Below are 15,194 nucleotides of genomic sequence, written 5' to 3' on the forward strand. Positions count from 1 at the left end.
TGTTAGTTTAAAGCTGACTTCGTAGCACTGAGATATCCGTCAGAACTTCGCCATTTAGATGCGCTTTGCATTGCGTCATGTTAACGTTCTTAGTAGTTTGAAGTGTAACTACGGCTTTTGCTTTGTGATACTGAGAACAACAGCTGTACGATTTTGTTGAAAGTTCCAGAATTATAAAGTGTTTTTGGGGAAAATAAATTTTTATCAAACTATCGTCGGTTCTGTGTGCATTCAATCCATTACGAACCCCCACGTACGCGACAGTGTAAATACAGTACATTTAATATCAGTGAAAAGGATGCATCATTCAAAATTCATTGTATGTACGCCTGATTATAAGGACAGCTCATGGTTGAGGGATGTCCAAAATCCGTGTTGTAATATCGAACTGAAAAATGTGTAATATGAGGTATGGTACCCTCTCAGAGCCAGAGAGGTTTCGCGGCATAACGGGGTATCAGGCAGGAGGCAGTTGACGAGTCCCTGTGACAGTCCATTCCACTCCTGCAGCAAGGCAGTTTTACTACTGTGGGATGGTTCTCGATGGGAATGAGGAGATGAAATTGCCTCTAAGAACATCCCAGACATTCTCTGTAGGGTTAAGATCAGAAGACCTGTCTGGCAAAGCCATTCGGTAAATATCCTCACTTTCCAGATAATTGTCGACCAGTTGATCCCTATATAGATGAGCGTTGTCGTCTATTAACAGGAACCCATCGCCAACTGCATCTCTGAAAAATCGAACATGTGGGCTCTAAGATTTTTTTTTGTACCTCACAGCAGTCAGGGAGCCTTTGTGAAACACATACAGGAGTGTGCGGCCGTCCAACATAATGCCTGCTCACACCATTACACCTCCATCACCGTAATGATTCTATTCTATGATCAGGGACGGATGGTATTATATTCTAGGCTCTCTCCTTATACAGGTACGTTAAGAGTCAGTTTCTAGGCTGAATCTCGACTCACCTGTAAAACGCACGGTGCTCCACTGAAGTCTGGTCTCAGATGCGTGCTGTCTGCAACATGCTAAATGTGGTCTCTTATGTACTGCAGTGAACGGAAAGTAAACAACTGGTTGTTTGGTATACAGCCCTATCTCATGAAGCCTCCGGGCAACTGTAGATGATGAAATTCGGTTTCCAGTGGCAGCATTTAGCTCACTTGAGAGCTGTGAAGCTGTAGCAGTCTTGTGTCGCCGCGTTGAAATTGCCAAATAATGATCCTCATTCGTCATTGTGAATCTTGGTCAACATTGTCCAGGTCTTCTCGGTATGGATCTACAGTTTTGAAACTGTTTCCTCAAATTGCAGATGACAATGGACATTACATTGAGCTCTACTACCACCTGCACTTGTGATTGGCCTACGTCCAATCTACCGACAATTCCCCATCTGAATTTCATCCATAAATTCGTGTAACTTGTTTTACTCGGTACCTTATAAAATTTACTCAACTCTTGTGATAAATCCGTTGAGTGTCGTGAAGAAGAACGAGCACGTTTATATTCCCTCCCCAATCACAACTGTGCAGGCACGCACATATACGCTTATGTATTCGGTTCTTGAATTTTTGCATAATTCTCTGGCTGCATAATTGGTACCTTTGGTTCAACACATTTCGTAAAAATAAACATAATTTCACAATTCTCTTAATTTTGCACACGAGTGTAATACAAATATTCCGCAGATTTAAAGTATATTAATTCATTTTCTTTGTAATGGCCATTCATTACAACATTCTTTGTATACGAGGGTACATTATAATGAGTATCAGTGGTAATTATAATCATTCTTCTCAAACTGTTTTATTCTGGGACAAACGATTTTAAATTTTTTGTTCTTGGGCATTCTGATGAATATGTGATGAGCTGGCAATGTTCATGCACTCTGAAAACATGCGGTGTTGGTATGTTTCTGTATTAGCAAATTGTATTCTATTTCCAATCAGTTCTTGTGGGGTTCTTCAATCTTCCGGTATTTGTTATCAATTTGTTGCCAGTGCTTCCTTTAATACATCTTTTTTGGGGAAACAAATAGTAGTCAATGTATAACATAGCAGTCTCTTTTGTTTGTTATTTTTCTCAGTGCTACCTCTGAGTTTTAACCAATTAAATCACTTTTATCACATCATCTGCTATTACTGTAAATCTCCAAATATCGCAATTTCTGATTTATATGAATTTAAATCACCAATTTTAAATGTGGCTGTGAGAGAACTGTTGATTTTTAAGCATTGTTACGCATTTCGTACATCGATAGATGATTTTAGTGTAATTATATGTGAAATTATTATATTTTTCTGTATAACGTAACATGAAAATCTAGAGGGAGGCTGCTCTGCCAGAAAAATAAGAATACAGGGCTTAGTCTATTTATCATTGAGTAAATGGCTATTCGCTAATTCGGCGAGATATCGCCAAGCTGGCAACGGTTTTGGCGACTAATTTCTGTGCCCCCCATTTAGCGAGAAATTTCAAAAAGTCGCCAAATTTGGCGACAATTTGGTCTGGTCCCTGTATCACCGTAATAGGTATTGTAATTGAATATCTATAATTGATTTTATATGTAGCTGTAACCGTAATTCGGCACTCATATGCCTTCCCGTAATTTCGAGAAGCAGAATGTACTAGAAATATCTCGGCGGCCGGATGAAAACTATATAAGGCTGCCCTCAAGAGTTGTTGTTAGCTGTTAATTCAGCGTGAGTTCGATTCTTTGCATCTCGTTGAGTTTAACGTTCTTAGTAGTTTCATGTGTAACTACTGATTGGGCTCTGTAATACTGTGAACACCTGTACGAGTATTTCTGTGGAAAGTTCGAGAACTCTGAAGTGTTTCTTTTGATAAAATAAATTTTTTTATCCTATCATTGGACTTGTGTGCATTCAGTATATTACGAACACGTACGCACGCGACAGTATCAAAAGAAAATTTTTATTGACTTTGTCAGATCTTAGTGAAAATTATATTGTACAAATTAAATTTGTTCAGGTAATTTTTCTGGTTAATTATTATTTCATTTAAACTGTTTTTACCCTTTACAGAGTTTTTTATAAGCTTCTTTTTGTTTTGTATTCATCAGCATAAGTTCCTACAAGATCAATTAAATTAGTCAAAAAGCTCACTAAAAGGGTCCTATTTGACAGCATGGAGAGTCCTTTTGAAGCTGGTGAGTACATGGCACAAAATCCTCGCAATATTCCATATTTCAAGGTTGACAACTATACTGTTTCTAAAGAGGATCCAAATTTAAGACTTCTGTAAGTTGGAAGTACAGGTGAGCGAACTGACTTTCATATGAATAAATTAATACAATTTGGAATTCAAAGTTAGGGTTTTATATTTTTTTCGTATGCAAAAACTACACAGAGAAAAAGATGTATGCATGGTAGTACATGCAGTTCATATGGAAATAGGCAAATTTAATTTTAAGTATATGTAAGATGAATAAAAACTACTCTAACTATTTTTAATTGCCTGATCTGTATTAATTTGAATTACAAACAACCTACTTTGAACACTAGAAATTTACTCTTCATCCAACGAGGGATTATGGGTGTTGGAGCAATGTTTTGAAAACTCTTCTTCTCTTGATTGCTTCATACCAGCTAGAATCATTGATTAATCTAGAAAGGTACTGTCAGTAACTTGACAAAGTTCATATGAATGTTTTCTGAAACTAAATCTTCTGCTGACTTAAACAGCCATTACCAGCTGTAGATTTTATGAGTTCTAGTCCCTAAATGCAGAAAAACCTCATATGGTATTAATTGTTTGCTTTTCTTTTCTGAAATTCACAGGCAGGGAAAATAGGAAGAAACAAAAGCTCTGAATGAAGCATAAAATTGTTATCGAATGTACACTAGTGAGCAAAACTTAAGCATCTTTTCTGATTTCCGTCATAATTCCGCAAAGAATCAATTGGGTGACATGAAATGTATACTACAGAGGCGCAATGTAGTACATAAAGAATGAGGAAAATTTACTATCAGAAAGAATGAATGGGATGCATACAATACGGAACTAATAGAAAAGGGGCTTTATTGATAAAATTGCGTTGCTACAGAAAAACTATCTGGCCAAGAGAGAGAACAACAAATCAAAAAGCCTTATTTAGTCATATGACCTCCACTAACTGTTTTTGGTTGTTTTACACCACCTATCGAAGCTGAACACCAGATTTTCTAACAGCTTTTGGGGTAAGCGTTTCCATTTTTCAAGGAACATCTATTTCATTTGTCTGGTTTTTATCGGAGAGCAAGGCGTTTTCCTAAAGTATCCCACACATGTTCAGTGGGATTTAAATCGGGAGCATGCGCGGCCATTCCATTCTGTGGATATCTTCATTTTCCAAGAACTCTTCAACAGCATGAGTAGCCGTGCATTATCATCCATAAAAGCAAAGTCTGGACCAATGGCAACTTGGAAGAAAAACACGTGGGGAAGGATAACTTCATCACAGTAACGATCTCTGTATTACATGTAAATATATTACATATAATACAGAGATTGTATTATACGTAAATAAATTGTATTGTATGTAAATAAAACTATGTGTGTGTTAATAATGAAGCGGAATCATCACTTACCTCTGGATTTAATCTTCCAAGAACGGAAATTAAGCGAATGCTAATCTAAATATTTAACACATTGTCTAAGGGCACGCACCACATGCCTATAAATTTATAATTGAGGGAAAAAGGAATTATTTTTTTAACGCAATCATATAGTAAAATACGAGTTAGCCGCTTTTATTTTGTAGTAATTGAATTACTGTTTATCAAATGAATCATTAGTTTTAGAGTCAAAAAGAAATGAATTGCATGCTGCCGCGTCTTCTTGTTTTTCTGCCCACCAAGGATTGTCCATGATGTTGAATGTACTGCATCAGCTGACGCAATATTTTAACGGGCAAAGGCAATTTCTTCCTCCCACAATGCATTCGCACTGAGCGAATTCGCCTCAGTTGCATGCCGTTACGTTACAACTGCAAGGAGAGAATACTCATCGTAAACCATTGAATTTAGGGCAATTTATTATTATGCTACATGCGATTTATTGGCTTTGAGTTTCACATTATAGTAAATATTATATCTGGCTTATTATTCCTGAGCTGCTTTAAAAATTTTATATAACTCTTTATGTTATATCTATAAGACTGAATTTTTTGTCTAGGAACTTGCAGCGTAGCGGAAAATGAAACCGAGGTGGTTTTAATTCAATAGATGTTCAGCTTTTGATCTTTTTTCTTTAAAAATTAAGTATTTAAAATGATAGTCACTGCCTTTCTTTCATGGGCATGTGCAGGAAACCTAAATACAGAAGACATTTTGAAACTATATCATGCAAAAAATTAGCTGGTAAGTAGTTTATAATGTAAAAGAAAGGTTTTCCATTTTGTCTTTTCGGTTCTTTGTTAGTAATAGAGTAAGTACTTCGACTCAGGATGAATTTAGAAACATAACTGTATTGTTAGTATCTGTTTTAAAACACGTGATCTCGCCATTCTATTAAAAAAAGTTTCTAGTTTTGCGCGTTTTTAACGCTCTAGAGGAGATTTTCATTTAAATCTGCAAATGAAAATACCTTTAAAGCATTATAAAGGGGCAGTATTAAAAGTAATGAAACTTTAAATTGATTGATAAATTATATAAAATTCTATGAAAAACAAGAGCTGCCACTTAGAGACTTTCTTTTGATTTCACAAACACGTAACTGGTAAATCTAAGTCAGAGAAGAAAAAAGTAAGTAAAATTTCATTTGGATATTTCTTGTTCAGTGTGACTTCATAAATTGGAGTTCATAAGTTTGTATAAATAACACAAAAAGTAATCAGGTCAAGTAGTCAAGTGACCTTTTTCGCAAAACGAATGTGTACTAAAAAAATTAAATTATGGACAACGTTGTGAAATTGTGATATATTCAAGCAGAAATGCGGAACGTCTTATCCTTGGTTTGAATTCATGAGCTTTCTGAATAAAATAAAACTTCTGTTGGTGTGCAAATGGTGATGAACAGTCGCCAATAGCGAGAAAAATAGTGTAATCTGGGCACCCTGCAAAGGAGTTACTAGTGTGTCTTATTTTTTTTTTTTTTTTTTTTTTTTCTCTTGCTTTCTTTTCTCATTCCTTAACGAAAAGACAGTGATACAACTCCCTTTCATAAAACTCTCTCTAGATATGTATTAGGAAAACTAATGAATCTTAATCTATTATTATGTCTAAATAAATGTGTTTGTAATCTTGCAATTTTCGTTTACAACCTCTGTTTGGATTACTCCTTTTACTAAGCTATAATGACGCTGCGCTGAATACAAGGTAAGAGAAATTATTCTACTGTCTACTTTAATAATTTGTTGTGAAAATGTTTACTGCAAAAAATGTTTACAGCAAAAGATTATAAGACTGAATGAAAAAAATCATAGTTTAATTAAATAATAATAAAGAACAAAAGCTAAAGGCTAGACTGTAGTTTCATATCAAAGCCGAAAATAAATTTTTTCGAGCATACTAAAAATGTTGTATTCAAGTCAAATGCGAATTGCAAAATTAATTCCAGCAATTACTGAACATGGAAATTCAAAATGCAAATGCTACTAATAAAGGAAGATCTTTACGATGTAATCGAAGATGTACCTCCAAGCAATATTACAGAATAATGGAGTAAACGGGATCATCAATGTCGCGCGATGATAAATTTATTTATCGAAGACAGCCAGATAATTCATATTAAACACGAAACTACTGCTAGAGTTTCGTGTTCGCTATTATCGAGGAGGTAATCCGCAATATTACCTCCACGAAGTACATGTCCACATTAGATCTTACGAGTGGGTATTTTCAGATTGGGGTAAAACCTGAAGATGTCCCCAAGACCGCCTTTATAACAAAGTCTGGTATATACGCATTTCTTAGGATGCCTTTCGGTTTATCCCGCGCACCGGCAACAGAGATGTATGGACATTGTCTTAAGACCGGTCCTTGGTAAGAGTACGTTCATTTATTTGGACGATATTATAATTACAAGTAATAGTTTGGAACAACATTTAAAAGATTTAAGACAAGTATTTTTATTGTTAAACGAAGCCGGTTTAAAAGTAAATGCATCCAAATGTAAAATTGCCGCAAAAGAATTACGTTATTTAGGATTTAAAATCTCTCAGAATGGCATTGAAAGCCCAAGATTATAGCTATCCAAAATTATCCTGCTCCTAACACAGCTAAAAGGTTATCATCGTTTCTTGGTATGTGTTCATACTATAGATCCTTCATAAAAGATTTTGCCAAAATAGCTGAGCCACTGCTTAAATTGAAGAGGAAAAAAGCTAGGTTTTCGTGGTCAGCAGAAGCCAACTCGGCATTTCAAAAATTGAAAGATACCCTAACACAAGCCCCCGTTTTAAAATTCCCGGAGGGGGATAAAGGGCTAGAAATTTCAGCGGACGCTTCAGATTTTGCTGTTGGGGCAGTTCTTTCCCAAAATGGGCAGCCCGTGGCTTTTTTCAGTCGAACTTTAAACGAAACCCAGAGAAATTATTCGGCCACGGAAAGAGAAACTCTAGCAGTTTTATTAGCGGTGCACAAATTCCGCGTTTACTTTGGAAGTTCTCCAGTAACTGTGTATACCGACCACGCTGGGGTAACCAGACTCTATTCTGGAAAAAAATTATCGCCGAGATTAATAAGGTGGGCACTTAAGTTACAAGAGTATAATCTAGTAATTAAAAACACTCCGGGAAAGGAGAACGTTGTGGCAGGTGCTTTAAGTAGAATCAATTTGGATGAAAACGGAAATACAATTAGAATAGCCATGCTTACATCAAAAGTTTTAGAATCTCGTGAAACAGTAATAGCCGAACTGGGAAAAGATCCTGAGTTCAAAAATATATACAATTATTTAGCCGACCCTGAGAATTTCAGCCATTAAGATAGTGTGCCGATAAGAAATAGGGCGGAAAATTATAAAATAATTGACGGACTTCTTTTCTATACAAAAACTACTAACGAAAATCACGAGTTTAGGCCGGTTATTACAGCAAGCCTTAGATTTAGTATATTGGAAGAATTGCACGATTCGCCTATTTCCGGCCATTTGGGCCAGCGAAAAACTGTCCAAAGAGTCCCCCCCGGGGGTTAACTCAGGCGAATGCCTGGGAAGTACTGGTTAGGATCTGTACCTAGGCAGTCTCAACCACGGGGGTATATAATTTGACTTCACAGGACTAGAGCCCGAGTATTGTACTCAGGTTGGTTCAGGCTTGGCAGGGACCGTACTGGTACTGTCGTGTCTGTTCCTTCTGCTGTGGTGGAGCTACATGGTACATTTGTCGACTGAGTTCTCGGGGGTTTGACCCCATTCAGTTCTCGTGGCGGGGACTGACAAAGCGGACAGAGCACCTTTCTACAATGTGGTTTTGCCGATGGAGTGGTGACCGGAGGCAATGTGACAGCGTATTAAACTAGCAACGTATCGTTCTGCCCAATGCTTCGTAAAAGCCGGACGGGGACTGCGGGGGTTGCGCCTGCGAGAACGAGGTCCCACGGGCGTTGGATATTTTAAACTCTGAATGGGTCCCGTATAATGAGGACCTGGGATGGAGGTTCTTCACCTGGTATGTCTGTGTCTGTCCAAAGAGTTCGCGAGGCAGTCTTTATTCCCGAACTGCAAAAGTTTAAATAGTGTTAAATCAGAATTCCCAACTGAAACAATAGGGATCGATTTACTTGGACCTTACCCCAGAAGTAAATTTAACAAAAGCCGCTATCTTTTAGTTATAGTGGACCATTTTAGCAAGTGGTTGAAGTTGATTCCGTTAAAACGTGCTTCTGCTAAAATCGTAGTGGATTCAATTTTAAATAAGTATATTTTAAAGTACGAGGCGCCGCTAAAAGTTATTTCCGATAATGGTCCATAATTTGTTAGTAATATTTTTAAGAAAACGTGTGTAAAACTGGGCGTATGCCATTTAAAAATGGTCCCGTATCGTCCGCAGTCAAACATAGCGGAACGGGTTAACCGAGACGTAGTTAAAATTATTCGAAGCTATATCAAAAATTATCACGCTACCTGGGATAACCCTATAAATGAGTTTGCATATGCCCTTAGAACGGCTAAACACGACACAACGTTGAAAACACCTGCTGAACTTTTTCTTGGAAGAAAGATTTTGACACCTTTAGATAAACTCTTCTTTGTCCAGGAAAGGGCACAAGAGTTTAAAATGACCGATATTCAAACGTTGATAGATGAAGCGAAAGGGAATTCTGAAATAGCCCAAAGAAAGCAGAAATACTATTATGATCAAAAGAGAAGAGAGGTGAATTATAAAGTCGGAGATGAAGTCTTGAAGATTAAACATGCCTTATCGAATGCCCCAGAGGAAAAAATGGGGAAATTTTTTCCGCGTTTTGAAGGCCCTTTTCTTATCGAGAAAATCACCCAAGCAGTGGTAGTGTTAAGAGCCAATAACGGCGAGAAAATTACTGCCAATGTGGACCAACTGAAGCCATATCATAAGCGTAACAGAATGAAAATCTTTGAGGAATTTTTGCAGGATCCGGGGAGACCGACTTCCACGGAGGACTTGCCTCAGCGGCAACAACCAGAACCGGCAACAATTGCAACGAGGGGTCAGAAACAAAAAGCCCCTTATCAACAAAGTAGAAGAAATAAGAGGACGAAAGTCGCAGTGGACCAAGGAATAAAGAGGAAGAGCGAAGGGAATAGGTCTTCGAGCAAAAATAAAAGACCAAAGAAGAATGGGCAAGGCCAAGCCAAGGCAGTAAAGAGGGGAGCAGAAAAGTCAGAAAGAAGCCTGAAAACCAAGCAGCCCCGGTTGCAGCCTTATAATCCAGTTTCTAAATACAGCAGGAGGTCGGAGCAACGACGAACAAGGTTCCAGGAGCAAAGCAGAAATCCACCGAGGGGTCCAGGGAGGTCATCGACTAAACGCCCAGCAGAGCAGCCGAAAGGCGGGAGTAAATGTCCCAGACTAGAGCCTAGCTGTGTTAAACGGAAGCGTGAGATGGAGACTAATGATAGCCGCCCCAGGTCAAGAAGGAAGTTAAAGCAAACGGAGCTCTTCGCAACCTTCAACGACTGGGTAAAGAAGCGAATGGATGACTACAAGAAGAGATAAGTAGCATTTCTCATTCTAACGTTTAGTTAATTTCCAGATATTACTGCAAGTGACAGAATCTCTTTTTACCTCAAGCGAGGCTGACTTTTACGCCAAGTGAGCGAAAAACGATTACTTATCTTGAAAGTTGTTTTGGTTTAAATTATATATATATATATATTTTTTTGAAAAGATTTAAAATTAATATTTCTAAGATAGACTGTGAAGTATTGCGAAGATATTAGTTTTGTAAAATCAATGAATTGCTGTGAATATGTTAGCTAAATGTTTTTATAATGCTTTGTCGAAAGACTTGTAAATTTTTTTTTAATTAAAAGTCTGTAGAAGTAAAACACAATTTAGTCTTTAGTCTAGACTATTGTCCTAGTAGAATGCGATGTTAAGAAAAGAACTTTGGAAAAAAAAATTAAAATTTTTACTTGAATGATTGTGTGAAGTTACAGGGTAGGAAAACAAGTCTTCGTTACCTAGCACTTATTGTTATTATGTTTTATTAAAGTATTTTCCCTTCCAGATGTTGCTGGAAGGAGTGTGCGAAAGACATAAACCCAAAACAGATGAAGATGTATGTAAATTCCAGCTCATTCATCTGTAAATTGTAGGAAATTCTATTTTTTGTAAAAGATTGGCCTAGGTTAGGAGAAATTAAGTTTTAGTTTTTTTTTTAGAATCGCAAAGTTTCAGTCAGGTCCGTTTGGACCAGTATAGTTCAATTTTTGCCAATTCTGGAGGGAAGTATGTAACGTTTTAAGTTAAACTAACCAAATTTCTTTTTATTTTAAGTTACCCTTTCCTGTAAACTCTTATTTCAACTTCCCTTCAGAATGAGCGCGCGGTTCAGCTTTATGCTAATTTGTGTTGGAGCCAAGTTTTGTATTTAAAGGTTAGTGAGAAGCTTCTCAAGTGTCTTTTGACCGCGTCTGGCATCCAGGGCTAATCTATAAGCTAATTCATCTCGGTTTCCCCAGAAATCTGATACTCATTATCAAGTCCTTCCTTGAAAATAGGACTTGCACCGTTGGAGTTGGAAATGCAACTTCATGTGTCAAAAATATTTACGCAGGTATTCTTCAAGGGTAAATTTTAGGCCCACTTTTTTACATCATCTATACCAACGATTTCCCTTGCTTTTCCGAGGATACAAATGTTCTCGCAGCCAGCTACGCTGATGATACAGCGATAGCCACCAAGTCTCTAAGCCCAGAGTATGCCTTGTCAAGAATTCAGGCGAAAATCCCTGCTATTGAGGGGTGATGCAGTCGCTGGAAAACGTGCATTCAGCCAGAAAGTCCAAGATTCTACTCATTTGAAATCGCAGACAGAGGAAACGGGTCAGAACTGAGGTTAAACTTTTTGGCAAAATCATCCCAACAGTTGATAAAGCTAATTACCTGGGAGTTACCCTTAACAAGAACTACAATTGGAAGGATCATATGCTTAGAGTAAGCGGAAAAGCACACGGGATCATTTTCAGGCTTTTCCCTCTCCTAAAGAATGAAAACCTCACCCTCAGACTGAAAAAGAGGATTTATGAAACTGTAATCCGACCCATTCTCACGTATGCTTCCCCAGCCTGGGTAAACTACAAAGCAAACGAAATTAGCAAACTCCAAGTGCTTCAAAACAAAGTGCTAAGAATCATCACAAAAGCTCCTTACTATGTTCGGAATAGGACTCTCCACTCCGACTTGAAAATAGATACTATTCAGGACTACCTCAGCAGAATAAACAACAACTTTTTTAATAATATTATCAATGTGAATCCCGCTAATTTCACGGACATTTTTATCTACGAAATCCTGGCTGAAGACAAAAACCTCCGCCCATTTGCCGCCCACCTCTTGAGTTCAGAATTCTAAGTTTCAGTTTTCCGGTTTTCAAGCAGCATCGATCGGGGTCAGTTTCTGGGAGGGTGACCTCCCACGTGACTGGCTCCGACGAATGAACAATTAGTATTCGGGCTTTCCTACACAGGTCATCCGAAGTTTCTGTCTCCGGCCCCTGCTTGGCGGATTTCATCCAAGATGTAGCAGTACAGGAGCAAAGTGCTTCTTTTTCTCTCTCCAGCACACTTCTACCTCCACGAGAGAAAATTTCTTTCAGGCTTCTACTCTGTCAGGCCCCACATGGGATCACATCAGGAACTGGCAAGAGCAGGACTTTAATTTCCTGCTGAAAGCCAGTATAACCGCAAAGTTCGAAAGTTCTCAAGTGTGAGAGAGCTTATAGTCTCAGACCACGTCGGCTCGGTGGGCGTTCGCCCGGCTGGACTGCTACCCGGATGAATAGGGTGCTGGGTCTGGGCGTCTGGTGCGAGTCTCACGTGTGGCTTATTCTGGCCTTGCTCTGGATATTGGAGGACGTGGCGCTAAACCAATTAACCATAACGGTAAAGGATGGTGCCCACGTCCCCCGTTCCTAATCCTAATCCTAAGGCTTGCTACGCACCATAGATAGGCCAAACTTGCGTTTAAGCTCTATGAACAGCGACTATTTAAATGTCTACTGAAGATTTACTTTAAATTGTTTTGATTGTTCAGTTTAGACCCAAACGCGGTCATTATTTTTCCTGTTATCACTCCCGAGCTGGGAGTTGCTGTAAATAGTGATTTAAATAAAAGGATCTTTTACACCCTTCTGACGTTCTAGTACTCACAAGAACATAGCTGCCTTCAGCTCCCTGTTCGAAATCAGGACCTTGATACTGTCACCATTACGTTTGCCAAAAGTATGCACAGAACACTTAGTCCTGACAATCTGAAATTGTTTTTGACACGCTGGTTTTGAAAAGCGTGTTGAAGAGGAAGATGAAACAGAGGATTTGGCTATAGTTAAATGGCTAAGAAAGAAATAGCATTTCCATGTTTTCAGAATGTGACTTTAAGCTTTCCCAAACATGACGATGCTGCTACTGTAAAGATCTGAGATATAAAGATAATGTGACAGAAATTAAATAAAAAGTGCTGACTTCGAAGATTCTTTTTCTGATGTTGATGAACATATTGAAGATCACGCGGAGATCGAACTCGCTACCATATGCGATGTCAAACCTGCGATGCGTGTCATTAATAAGTTTTTAATCACATAAACTACAGAACCGAAAGTGATGGAATCTTCAGTTTTTAGGTAGAAATATGATTAAAATTTTCTGACAGTCTGCTTTATGCTAACAGAAAATTGCAGATTATTTTTGTACTCAGACTGTGAATAAAAGGTGAGTTTATCAATTTTTTTGTTATTAATTTCTAGCATTTTATACATTTTTATAGATAAAATAATCAATAATTATAAATGTGGATTTTAGAAGGAGATATGTATATCGAGTAAAGGGTCTTAACGATGACTTTTATGCTGATTTTTGTATTAATGTGTGATGAAAGGGAAAAAGAAAAACATATTAAGAATTGAAAGTAATAGTAATCGTAATTAACTCTTAATATGCTATTTAAAATTAAAGTTATTATTAATTTTTTGCTATCTATGACAATACTAAATAGTCCTCCTCCCTGTTCGTGTGTGTGTTTCGTCAGCCAGTTTCTCACTTCATATTGTAGTATAATCCATTATCATTATCAGAATGAACATAGTGAAGCAAATTTTCGATCTCTTGAAGTTCGTTATAACGAGGTTTAATATTTAAGAAACGTTAATTACAACAGCATCTAACTATTCTTTTAAAATTAAGCAAAATAAAATCCCAAATGGATACTTGGGCATTTGCCATATAACAGACCCAAACCAAAAAGGTGTGGGTAGTTATTTCTCATTTACTGTTGTTTTTTCTAACCCTCGCTGCTCTGAACCTGCAGCCAGATCAAATTTACGAATTTTATCGGAACCAAGAGTTGGTTCTTTTGCTGGCTTAGGCACCTTATAAGCTCCTTATTAGGTGACAATGGCAACAGAGCGGCTTTTTCTGAGTTGACCAGTAAGATTGCAAACAATCAATCAGCTAGTTAAATTATTTCCAGCACTGATGTTCAAAATTCAGAAAAATTTCACATTTAATCGATTGTATCCATAACTCAGGAACACGTTTTAATGAATTTTGACCTGGACATTGGTTCCTATATAAAAAAATATACTAAGCAACAGTATAATCGTGGTACTCGCGCATAATCGTGATCGGCGCAATAAGGTATGAAACAGAGGTTTCAGTATCGAAACAAAAAAGAGGCAAATAGGGGTATGGTAATTTAATACGGCTTTCCCAAAGTGATTTGGTGCTGGAAATGAGTCTCTGTGGTAGTCGGTCACACTCCTGCTGTAGCGCTGTTTTCAGATTCTGTGAGGAGAAAAGTAGCCTTTCCAAGAGCGCTCCAGACATGTTCTGTAAGGTTTAGGTCTGGCGATCTGGCTGGCCAATTAGTTTGGTTGATGTAAAGATCATGACTTGTAAAGATCGTGACTTGTAAAAATCATGACTTGTAAATATCGTGACTTAAAGAGAATTTGAAATATTAATAATAGGATAAGAACTTGCATTTTACGGTGTGGCAACAAGAGGAGAATTCGGAAGATTTTTATATATTTTGTTTGTAGAGTTTAAGATTTTAGTTTTTTATAGTTGTAAGAGTTTTAACTGTAGTAGTTAAGAGTTTAAAATTTTGATAGTTAAGAGCTGCAGCATTTTTTTGGTTCTGTTTTAAAATTCAAATAAAAGTATTTTGTTCATTCTGAAAATTTAGCTTTGTTCTTCCTACAAGGTTCAATATCCATTATATTGAAATAAGGAAAGGATTTTTACTGTTGATATCCTCACTTTCAAGAAAACTCCATCCATCAGATTAGCCGTATAGGAGGGAACGTTGTCATCCATGCGCCAGTGTCCCTTATCCATTATTATTTATGTGTACCTTAACTGATATGTGATATATTTTTTGCATTATATCAACTTGCGTCCATACCATGTTTCATTAATTTCCGGAGATAATTGACTAAATGTTAAATTTTTTTAGTTCAGAACACTTCTAACACCACCGGGGCAGTAAGTAATGTGGATAATACGTCTTCTAAAGAAATTCAAAGTAGGGGTAATGGAATCGGTTTTGATGT

Source organism: Stegodyphus dumicola, chromosome X2 (genome assembly GCF_044657685.1).
Source record: "Stegodyphus dumicola isolate Sdum_Otavi_A_Nest chromosome X2, ASM4465768v1".
Lineage (NCBI taxonomy): Eukaryota > Metazoa > Arthropoda > Arachnida > Araneae > Eresidae > Stegodyphus > Stegodyphus dumicola.